Here is a 9,827-nt window from a genome sequence, read left to right on the forward strand (position 1 = left end):
TATCACCTTTATTGTTTAATGACTGAGTTGAAATTGCCTATAGAATCCAGTCCTGAGTTTATTGTAGCATCACAGTTTGCATTGCTCTCAACTAGGGGTTTGTAAGCAAAAAGTAACAGAGTGCTCAAGTTGTATTTTGAACCTAGAGCCTGCCAAAATTTCCCAATGGTGTTTTCAGGAGAATTTTTTTGATTCATGAAAATGTACATGCTTCCATGATATTTCCTTGAGAAAAGAATAAATAGAGAATTTCTGTTTCTATTTTTACTTTTTCGTCATATGGCATTTTAACTAATTCTAATAAAAATGAGTATTTGCAACTTCGGTTTTGACAGTGCCATGGATTCTGAAGCTGCTGTGAGAATACAGACTCCCTTCCTCCCCAGCAAAGATGTGAGACTTCCATGAAAGTTTAACCTGGAACAGCTTTTAGGAAATAGAAGGTCACTTACTCTTGACTTGCCAGTTTTCAATGGTGGGCAATTCCCATAGCCTTTGGTAAGTTGTTTGGCAAAGAGCTTGCACTTCATTTCTAATCTGAATTGGCATGATTTCAGCTTCTCGCTCCGTGGCCTTATTATACCTTGATCTCGTATAGATTTAAAAATCCATCTTGTAGGCTCAACACAAGTGCATGCACCTACGATCAAATCATCCCTGTTTGTATTTGTTAATTTTGATGACGTCCACCAGTTGTATCTACCTATGAAAGACACACTCCTTTTGTGGCTACTTTTGAACATTCTGCAACAGAACAGGGTCACTCTTTGATTGCAAGCACTAGAATGAATCCCATGTTCTGGCAGCAATTTCACACATGCCAGATAGAGAAGGAATCTAACCTTACTACTCAGTTTATATTATATGACCAAAAATTGCACATGCCATCATATCTCCATAGGGGTTTGTGTTTAGATGATTATTAGTCATTACCCGAATACAGTTTAGTTTGAATAGGGCACTGCGTTCATTTGGTTCACTTAATTATCTGATAGTTGAATTGTAACCTCAAAAGTTTTGCAAGTAAACTAAGTGACACTAAAAATTTGTGAGGATAATTTTGTGAAGCCAATGGGTTTCTACTGCATTCACAAATAACTGGATTGTGTCCTAGGGACACTTTTAGTCTTTTATCAAGAGTGTCTGCCTAGAGTGAAGCTCTTTTAACTCTGGAAAAGGGAATTTTGGGAAGTAAAGATTCATATAAGATATAGACTAATTTTTTTTAAAAAATATATTTCTTGTGTTTATGTTATTCAGTCATTTAATTTTCCAGATAAATAAATAAGGATTTGATTTCCACTTGGGTACTAGAAGATCTTGGATAAGAAACTTAATTTTGGGTTTCGTCTGTCCCCATATCATTGGTGAGTGAGAGTTATTGACCTTTAATTGTTACTTGGTGTCCCCTGTGAGAAGGATTCTTGAGTCTCATACCACAGGTATCCACACCGTGGTACTGCTCTCACGGCTGTTCTTCACAGGCATGTTTCCCAAAGGCTAAGATGTTCCAAGGCCAAAATGACTATAGAGACAGACCTACCCATTCAGCCCCATCAAGGTGACTTTCAGAAAAAGAAATGAGGCACCTCAACAGGAACAGGTGGGGAATTCATGCTGCCCCTACCTGAGCTGTCATTTACCTGTGGCTAAATAAGGTATTTACTACGGACCCTTTTGAGAACACTAAATTAACCTAAAAGAAAATCAAGTCTGAATCCAAATATAAACAGATTATCTCTAAGCCCCAATAAATGAGATTGCCATGAAGAATTATGTAATTCTCAAATGTGATCTTCAGTCAAGGTGGGGCAGGACTTGAAGAGCAGCCTCATCTTTATGGTGATCTGCTCCAGGATTTAAAGCATCTACGGCTCTGTGTTTTTGTCACAAGCACACAGTAAATATGTCTAAACATATCTACTGCAAATGTCTGGAAGTTGCCAGTTAAGACAGAAGCAGCTAATTGAACACAGCACCAGCAGGCATAATAAATGTGCATTGATTTTAATATTATGTGGAAGATTTAATATTCAAGTGACTAGATTATTATTAATTGTATTGCTCACTCTAAAAATGCAAAATATAAACAATTACTGAAACTTATATGTTAATTCAGCTCAAATGAGGTGATTAAAACTAGAAGGGAAAAATGAAAACAAAACATTACCAAATTCTTTTAATTGCTTTTTTTTGGTAAACAAAATCTTTCAGTGATGCAACTGTTGTTCAACTGAAAAGAAACATTGATAATTACAATGTATTATGAGCCAACCAAATATTTTCCATTGGAACAATGATTTTCACTTAACACGTTAATGTTGACAGAAAAAGACCAAAGGCACCCTTGTGGCTTTACCAGCATGTCATAACAAAATGAAGTCTTAACCTGTTTCTGAAGGATTGACTTCCAAGCAGGAAACTGGGCTATTTTGGAAACTTAGCTAATGACACTGTTATTTTTTCTCCTGAGTGATAAGGTTGATGGATACATACCACTTGCATTTTGCTTAATCCTTTTTCTCCCATGCTCAGGACTATCACTTACACCGCAGTGTTGATCAATCAATGTATATTAGTATCTAGCTCTACTGGAAAACACACTTGCTCTGTCATTTGCAGCTGAAAATTTATTTCGACAGAATTATCTGACACGCAGTATCCTTTTTCCTTTGGAGAACTTTAAAGAATAAAATTTTCAGAGAGACCTAGGAGAATTCAGTGTCCACCTCTTAGTATAATCCCTGGGGTGCTGAGTGTTCGCATACCTCAGGAGTCCTGGAAAACCCAGCCACAGGCTAATTAGGATCTTCCTTATGCTCCAGAATAATGTCATGGTACATCTAATGTGATAAACTAAGTTTCTATAAAATGTGGAGATGTGGAGAGCAATAAATATGCAGACTTATGAGATTTAGAAAGGGCACCAGTAATGGCAGCTACCACAGGTGTTCAAACAGTCGATTATTTTCACTAAGGTGAACATTTCCAAGCTAGCTCCTCAAAATAAATTATTACAGCAAGCACACAGTAAAGGATATAATTGGATTACAGAGCTCTTTAACATCACTGCTTGGTTTCCTTATAGAATTTAAAATATGCTTTAACTGATGGTGAAGAGTTTCCAGTTGGAGACAAGAGATGCTCAATAAAAACATGATTTTGCCATCGCCCGACACTTCTGCAAGGTCATGAGGGCAGATAAACAACTTCCTGCAGCTGTGGCTACATCTGGCACACGACTGAGGCAGAGAGCGTGCTTCACAAAGATAAACATATCAGGTTGTATCTCTATAGTCTCCTACACTTCTGGATAAAGCTTGGGGAACTGAACTTGGCCCTGCAGTGCCAGCAGTAATTAATATCTGAAACTGCTTTAAAACTAATGAATCAAAGCAGCATTTGAGTGAATTTAAAACCACTCCATCCCAGTATTGTATGGTGACTGCAGGTAGCTTGGTGCCTCTATGCTGCTCCTGAAGCCCCCAGTGCTATTTCTCACCTGTAGTCTATAGCTACCATCAATCTGCCTGTGAGATGCTTCACGGGCTGCTTCTGTGTTCCTAATATTACATTTTCTTAGCAATTTTAGAAGAAAATCTCTCTTTGGATAGTTTAAATTCAGCGAACTTTGTTTGCGAGTATTTCTGGCATATTGTCACTCAAGTGGTTATTTTTTTCCTCAAATAAATGCTGTCATGGTGTTTTTGGGTGTAGGGCAGAATAGTATTTGTTTGCTAACTGCACAAACTGAAATAAATGAATTATTTTCCCCTGACGCCAGGTTGAAATCTTTTGGCATATGAAATGAAACAAGCCAATTTAGCTTTAAGCTGAACAGTAATACCAAAAGGAATTAGTTAATTTTTGAATCATTTTTGTGTTTGGAGAGTAGAATTGCATTGCACAGCTGAAGAGGCATTTCCCTTGTGGCCCTTTGGGTGAATTTTACGTGGGTACCTCTGCAGGTTTCAGCAGGGAGATCCAGTCCTCATGAAAAGGTGTCTTCCTCTCCCCAGGGGCAATCCAGATCCTCTTCTGAGGCTAGATAGGAGCAGACCACCCATTCCTCTGCTGATGCTGGGTACTCTGTGGAGTAGGGAAGAGCGTCAGAAAGAGAAAGGCAGATAGTGCCCAGCAGCTGAGATATCTTATATATTGTTATTTTGGATATTGTTTCAATGAGATCTATGTTAGTATGGTCAGATCACTTGACCATGACTGGGAGCCACAACTTCTGAGCTTGGAGGAGCCCATGAAAAGTGCCTAACAAGCTCTGTACAAGAGGTCCTTGGAGAACCTGTGTCCCAGGCATTGCCTGGACAAGTCTATCCATAACACACACCACAGAGGCAGCCCTTGGTGAGCGCAACATGGTACAGGTGCTGGGTAGACACAGAACTTCTGAGGCAGCCTTTGCCCATCTTCTATTCCAGGAGTCACTTGGACAGCAGCTAGTGATGGAAGGATCCACTTGTACCACTTGTACCAGCCAGATCCCCATCACAGGGAGATTTGCCCATCAAGAGAAGTAAAATTCCTGCCCTGCCCTTAGCTTGGCAGTTTGCACTGAGAAATATCTATTTGGCTGCATAGCTGTGTTGGTGGGAGCACTGTTTCCATGCTTGATTACTTGTTGGGAAATTCCTGGCCCTGTTGCTTGTAGATGCTTATGATACCTTCCATGAGAAAAGTAAAGTTTCTAGGACATTTGCCCCAGATTTATCCTAAATGGAAAAAAACATAGGTTTTGGATGAATTTAATTCAGTTCAGCCAACATAGAAACAACATTCGCGAGTTATAAAACATCTCCTGTTCTTTGCAAAATCCCCAGTTCTGTAGCACACCATGTCAGGTAAGTATTTGTCTACACTTCAGCACATCACAGGGAGAACTGTAGGAGCTGACAATACCCAAGCCATTTGATGTTGTGTTTCTTCCATGCTTCCTGGCAGACACCTCTCAGAGATGACAAGGGAGTATCATTTTTACATGACGGTGTTTCTACCAAACTGCTGATAGGGCCCTTCACAAGATCACAGAAGGGCCCGTATCATCTGATTAGCATTTAGAGAAGCTGGTCGGTTGGGAGGGAACTGCAGGAGCCCAGAGACTGCCACCCTTAAGGGCTGAGAGAGGAAAGACTCAATCAGTGGTTGATAAGGCTTAGCAATGATAAATCACAAACAAAACTCCAGGCTTAGGAATTCACAACACAATCTGTCATGAATTTCCTTCCCTTCTCTCCCTCCCCAATATCTGATGAGAATTTGCCTTTTAAAATGGTCTCTGGCAGTACAAGAAACCAAGCCAGCGAGAATTGCTGAGCTGTGCCTGGCTTTTGTTAGTTTTCTTAGCACTCTATTGTTTGGGTTTTTTTTGTAGCTATATCTTTGTGTGTATACATGCCTCTGGGTATATTCATGCAAATTTGAGTGCTAGTAGGTGGTAGCAGAAAGAATTTTAGAGTTCAAGGAGTTTTTTTTTTGTAGTATTAAAGTGCAAAATCCCATGTGAAAAATACTTGATACCAGACAGTCAACAGTTTGAGAGAGGGAGATTTGAAACCTACCTGAAAGTCTGAGATCCTCACTGAAGTAGTCTGCAAAATCCTTTAAAAAATCATTTTAGAATTGACTTCCAATAGAAGGACCTTCTCTATAGGAGGGCTTGACCTGTCCTGCCTGCTGGGAAGAGTGCTCTCTGCATCAGATTTCCCACCAGTTCTGAGAGGCTGAAACACCTTTGTGTGCCAGCTGTATGTATACGTATCATACAGGTATGATGATGTACGCTGATGTATGAGCTAGCAATACATCTTCCCATTCTGGCTGTGGAGAAGTAGCACTGTGGTATAAGCAGAATGACTAAGTTGTTATAGGTCTGCTCAGGACTCTTCTTCATCCCCCTTTCCCCTTGTTAAACAATTAGTCAATGTAAAGGGAAGATGCAGAGATCTTTAGGTCTCCCTTTGCGTAAGTATGGTATAAATAGGACTTAGCAAATTGTTTCCCCTGTTTATAGCACACATGTGTGTTCTCTCTCTCACTTTTAGGGTAAAGGGAGCCAGGGTAGAAGCAGGTCCAGGCACAGGAGCTCCCCTGTGGACTGGGAATCCCTTTACTAGCACCTTTTCCATACTGCCCCTTACATGAAGCATGGAGTCAGATGAGTGCTATTAGTCATCTTTCCTACAAACCAGTTTCCTCCCTCTCTTTAGAGAGATGCCAGGTGAGCAGAGCATGCATGAATGGTGTGCCCCACAGCTGCACACCTGTGACCCCTCGCTCTGTAGACACGCGTGCACGTGAGTTCGGAGGTGGGGTCAAATAATCCACATCTACCTAGTTAAGAAGCTAAAAACAAGAAAGAAAAGACTGTTTGAATGGGCCAAGTGTGGAGGAAAACAATGCAGGTTTGAGGGGGTATGATGAAAAAAAAAAAAAGGCAGAGACAACAAAAAAGCAGCAAAGAATAAAAGAAAGTACGTGAAGAAAAATCCACTGTGCTAGTTGTAGAGTAATTGCACATACACTGCTGCCTAGTTTGACAGATAGATGGTAGGAGCTATGTTGAGCCTCTCACAGAACTGTGCTGTAAAAATACGGTAAAACATTGGCTAAACAATGAAACCTGTGGGCTTTAATCTAAATACCACTGTGATATTCCTCCTCTTCCATAACAGGGATATTTTGAGGCAGTGTTGCAACTGTTCATTGTAGCAGCGTATGGGCTGAACTGGAAAAAATATAAATGTTCCTTCCAGACTGAGGAGAGAGAGAGAAAACTGTTACAAGAGGAGAACACAGAGGTTCTATTTTTAATTTTCACCTTGGTAAAAATCATGTATTGCACAACTGTGACAGCCTGCTTTTTACATATGTAACAATTCTTGCCCTGTAAGAGCAGCAGGATTCCTCCAAGGGTTGCCCGAGTGTGCAGAAACGCTGACGCTAGCCTGATGCTTGTGCTAACAACATGCACTGCTTACTCTTATTAGACAATAACACATACCCTGGGGTGTTTTCTGGCTTTTGATTAAGCTCCCTGGGATTCTGGCTTTGTAGATTGGTCATTGTAAATGCAGAGGCAGAAGAAAGATGTGATCGCCTCTGCTCCAAGGGTGGTACAACCACCTCTCCCAGCAGGAAGAGTTCAGATGCTCTTGATGACAATGGGCAAACATACAGTGTTTTTGTTTATTTTCTCATAAAGTGCTGATGAACAAATGAGGCAGAGACATTAAGAAGATCACACTGTGAGGAGAGATTTGAGTTTATCAGCTGCTTCTTGGCAGGGTAAATCTTACATACAGTGAGAATATAAAGTGATCCCTCCCTAAGGGATGAAAGTTTTATTTCATAAATAAAAGGGGAGGAGTGCTTTCCTTGGAGATTTGCTCTTTTCTTGACTCAAGTTTGAATAATATAGTTTATTTTCTCTGACCTTCTTTGGTGTAACATGGTTGTGAACCACATCACAGCTAGCCGGTCTTTAGTTGAAGGGCAGTAGAGGATAACAGGAGACATCTATGGATAAAGCACAGTGTAGGAAATGCTAAGGAAGATCTTCCTTGACAAACAGTCTAAACTCTGGTATTAAACTCTGTTCATTTGATGGCCTAAGCTGTCAAAACTCGGGCTGGCATCAGGTTTCCCTGAAGTCAATGACTCAAAATATTATGTACAGAAGGTTGCTCAATGAAAAGAGGCAGTAATGACCCGGAGCGATCACTCAGATCACATATAGAGCTCTGTCCTAAGAAGTAGGAAGAGTTGAAGATACTGAACCTCACAGCTAGCGTATGTCTTCTTTTTCCTGATGCCCTTATCTATCTAGGGCACCTTTATATTTTCAGCAGAGTACTCATACTACACGAAACATTTGAAAAGTGTTTTGGCACTTGTGTTGTGAAGCAAAGCAGGATCTTCTCTCCAAAACATCTAGAGGCCAGTGGCAAGTTTCTCGTGATCTCTTGTAGAAAGGTGATGCCATATGGCAGGAAGCCATTTATCTGGCTTCAGTGCTGTAAGGAGTGAAAATTGACAGGACAATGCTATCTGCAGGGCTCATTGCCTGGGTCAAATCGTGCTTACCTTACTTATGTTAACAGTTCCCCACATCTCAATGGCTCTGTGTTGTTACAAACTGTCCTGATTTGCACTTTGCAAACTGAGAGCAGAAATTACTTCCAAATCTTCCAAATGCCGCTTTCCTCTCAAAGAGAAAAAAGCTTTGTCCTGCTCAATCGAATAGTCTGCACTACTGCAGAAATCCAGTAGCTTTTCATAGGGAGTTTTCTTTTGAAGTTTGGTTGTGTTAGACAGGAGAAAAATCTTCCCTCCCAAGCATAATCCTGTGCTGTAAAATCAGCTTTATATTTATTTACTTTGACATTCAAACCATTCTTTTTAATGCATATGTATAAGCTCTTAGGGATTTAGGTCTTCATTGCTTGGTGATTTGCCTAGTGTTTCTCACAGTCCCCTGTACAAGGGGACTATTTTTAAGAAACTCTACACTTTTGACTTTGCTATTCCTTTACGATGGTAGGAGAGGGAAGGCTGGGGTGAGTGGGGCCATTTACAAAAAAAATTTCAGGGGCGGTTTTACAGACTAAGTGGTCTCCACAACCAGGAACTCTAAACCTTTTGAATTACTGCCAAGCATTCCCCTTGGATCTGTCTGAAATGACTTAGAGCTGGTGCAGGTCAGGTCTGAGCTTCAGTGAGAGCCATCCTGTGTTACTCCCTGGGAGACCCCTGCGATGCTGCACCTGCCTTTGAAAAATAGAAGATCTGCATGGCGAAGAAGCACTAAAAAACAATAAAGGAGACTGCAATGGTTATGAAATTATCCTTGAGCACAGGCTCCATGTGTGCAATAACCTCTGCTGCAGTCTTCCTGTGCAGCTGCAGCTGAGCCCCTGGGACTGAGTCTGCAAAGGATGTGGGGCCTTACGATGTAACGGGATCACCACCCCAGTGCTCAGAAATGTGGTGCTTGCTCCCCTCCGGGCACCCCAGCTATCACCACAGCATTTCCACTGGTGCCCATGATGTTCCTTCTGCAAATGGCTGGAACCGTCCTAGTCCTGGCAGTACCGTGATGCCCACATCTCACCCACGAGTGAGATACAGTCACTTTCTTCCTTTGCTTGACACTGCTGGAGCCCAGTTTCTTAATTACGTCTTGCATTAACTGGGGAGACATTAACTGGGGAGAGAGCAGGAGAGCACATGCACAGTCTTAGATTCAGCAAAAGAGACATGAGATAGAAATTGGTTTTCAAATGCTGTTTAAATATGCAAGCGTTTCTTCTGAAGAAGATGCAAAATATTATCATAAGATGGAGCAATTCAGATGTGCTCTTCTGGATTTAAATGCAATCTCAATTTGTTAATTTTGGCATTTGTGAGTGCGTGTGAAGCTGGAAGAAGAGGGATTCCTGCAGATTTGTGTATTGCCCTGGCAGGAGACTAAAGAAATCAAAATAGCATGAAACCAGGGAGAGGCTTTGGTCTGCCTAAATCCCACACTGATTCTACTTTCTTGAACTGGCTAATCTCTCTGCTGAAGCCAGAAATTATAAACATAGTGTTAGCAACACACACCCACACTTTTGGGCCTATCTCTCTTTCTGCAGTAATCCATTTTCTAGAGAACTTCCCAGAAATTGGGTCCATGTCTCCACTAGTTTGATGGATCCCCTCTTCTTGCATCTGGCTGGGATGTACAGCCCTCCATCTACTTGCAGGGCAGCTGGGGTGAGCACAGCCCATAGCAACCCTTCAAGACTGTGTCCTCTTCCTCTGGGCAAGGTTTC

This window comes from Phaenicophaeus curvirostris, chromosome 4 (assembly GCF_032191515.1).
Source record: "Phaenicophaeus curvirostris isolate KB17595 chromosome 4, BPBGC_Pcur_1.0, whole genome shotgun sequence".
Classification (NCBI taxonomy): domain Eukaryota; kingdom Metazoa; phylum Chordata; class Aves; order Cuculiformes; family Cuculidae; genus Phaenicophaeus; species Phaenicophaeus curvirostris.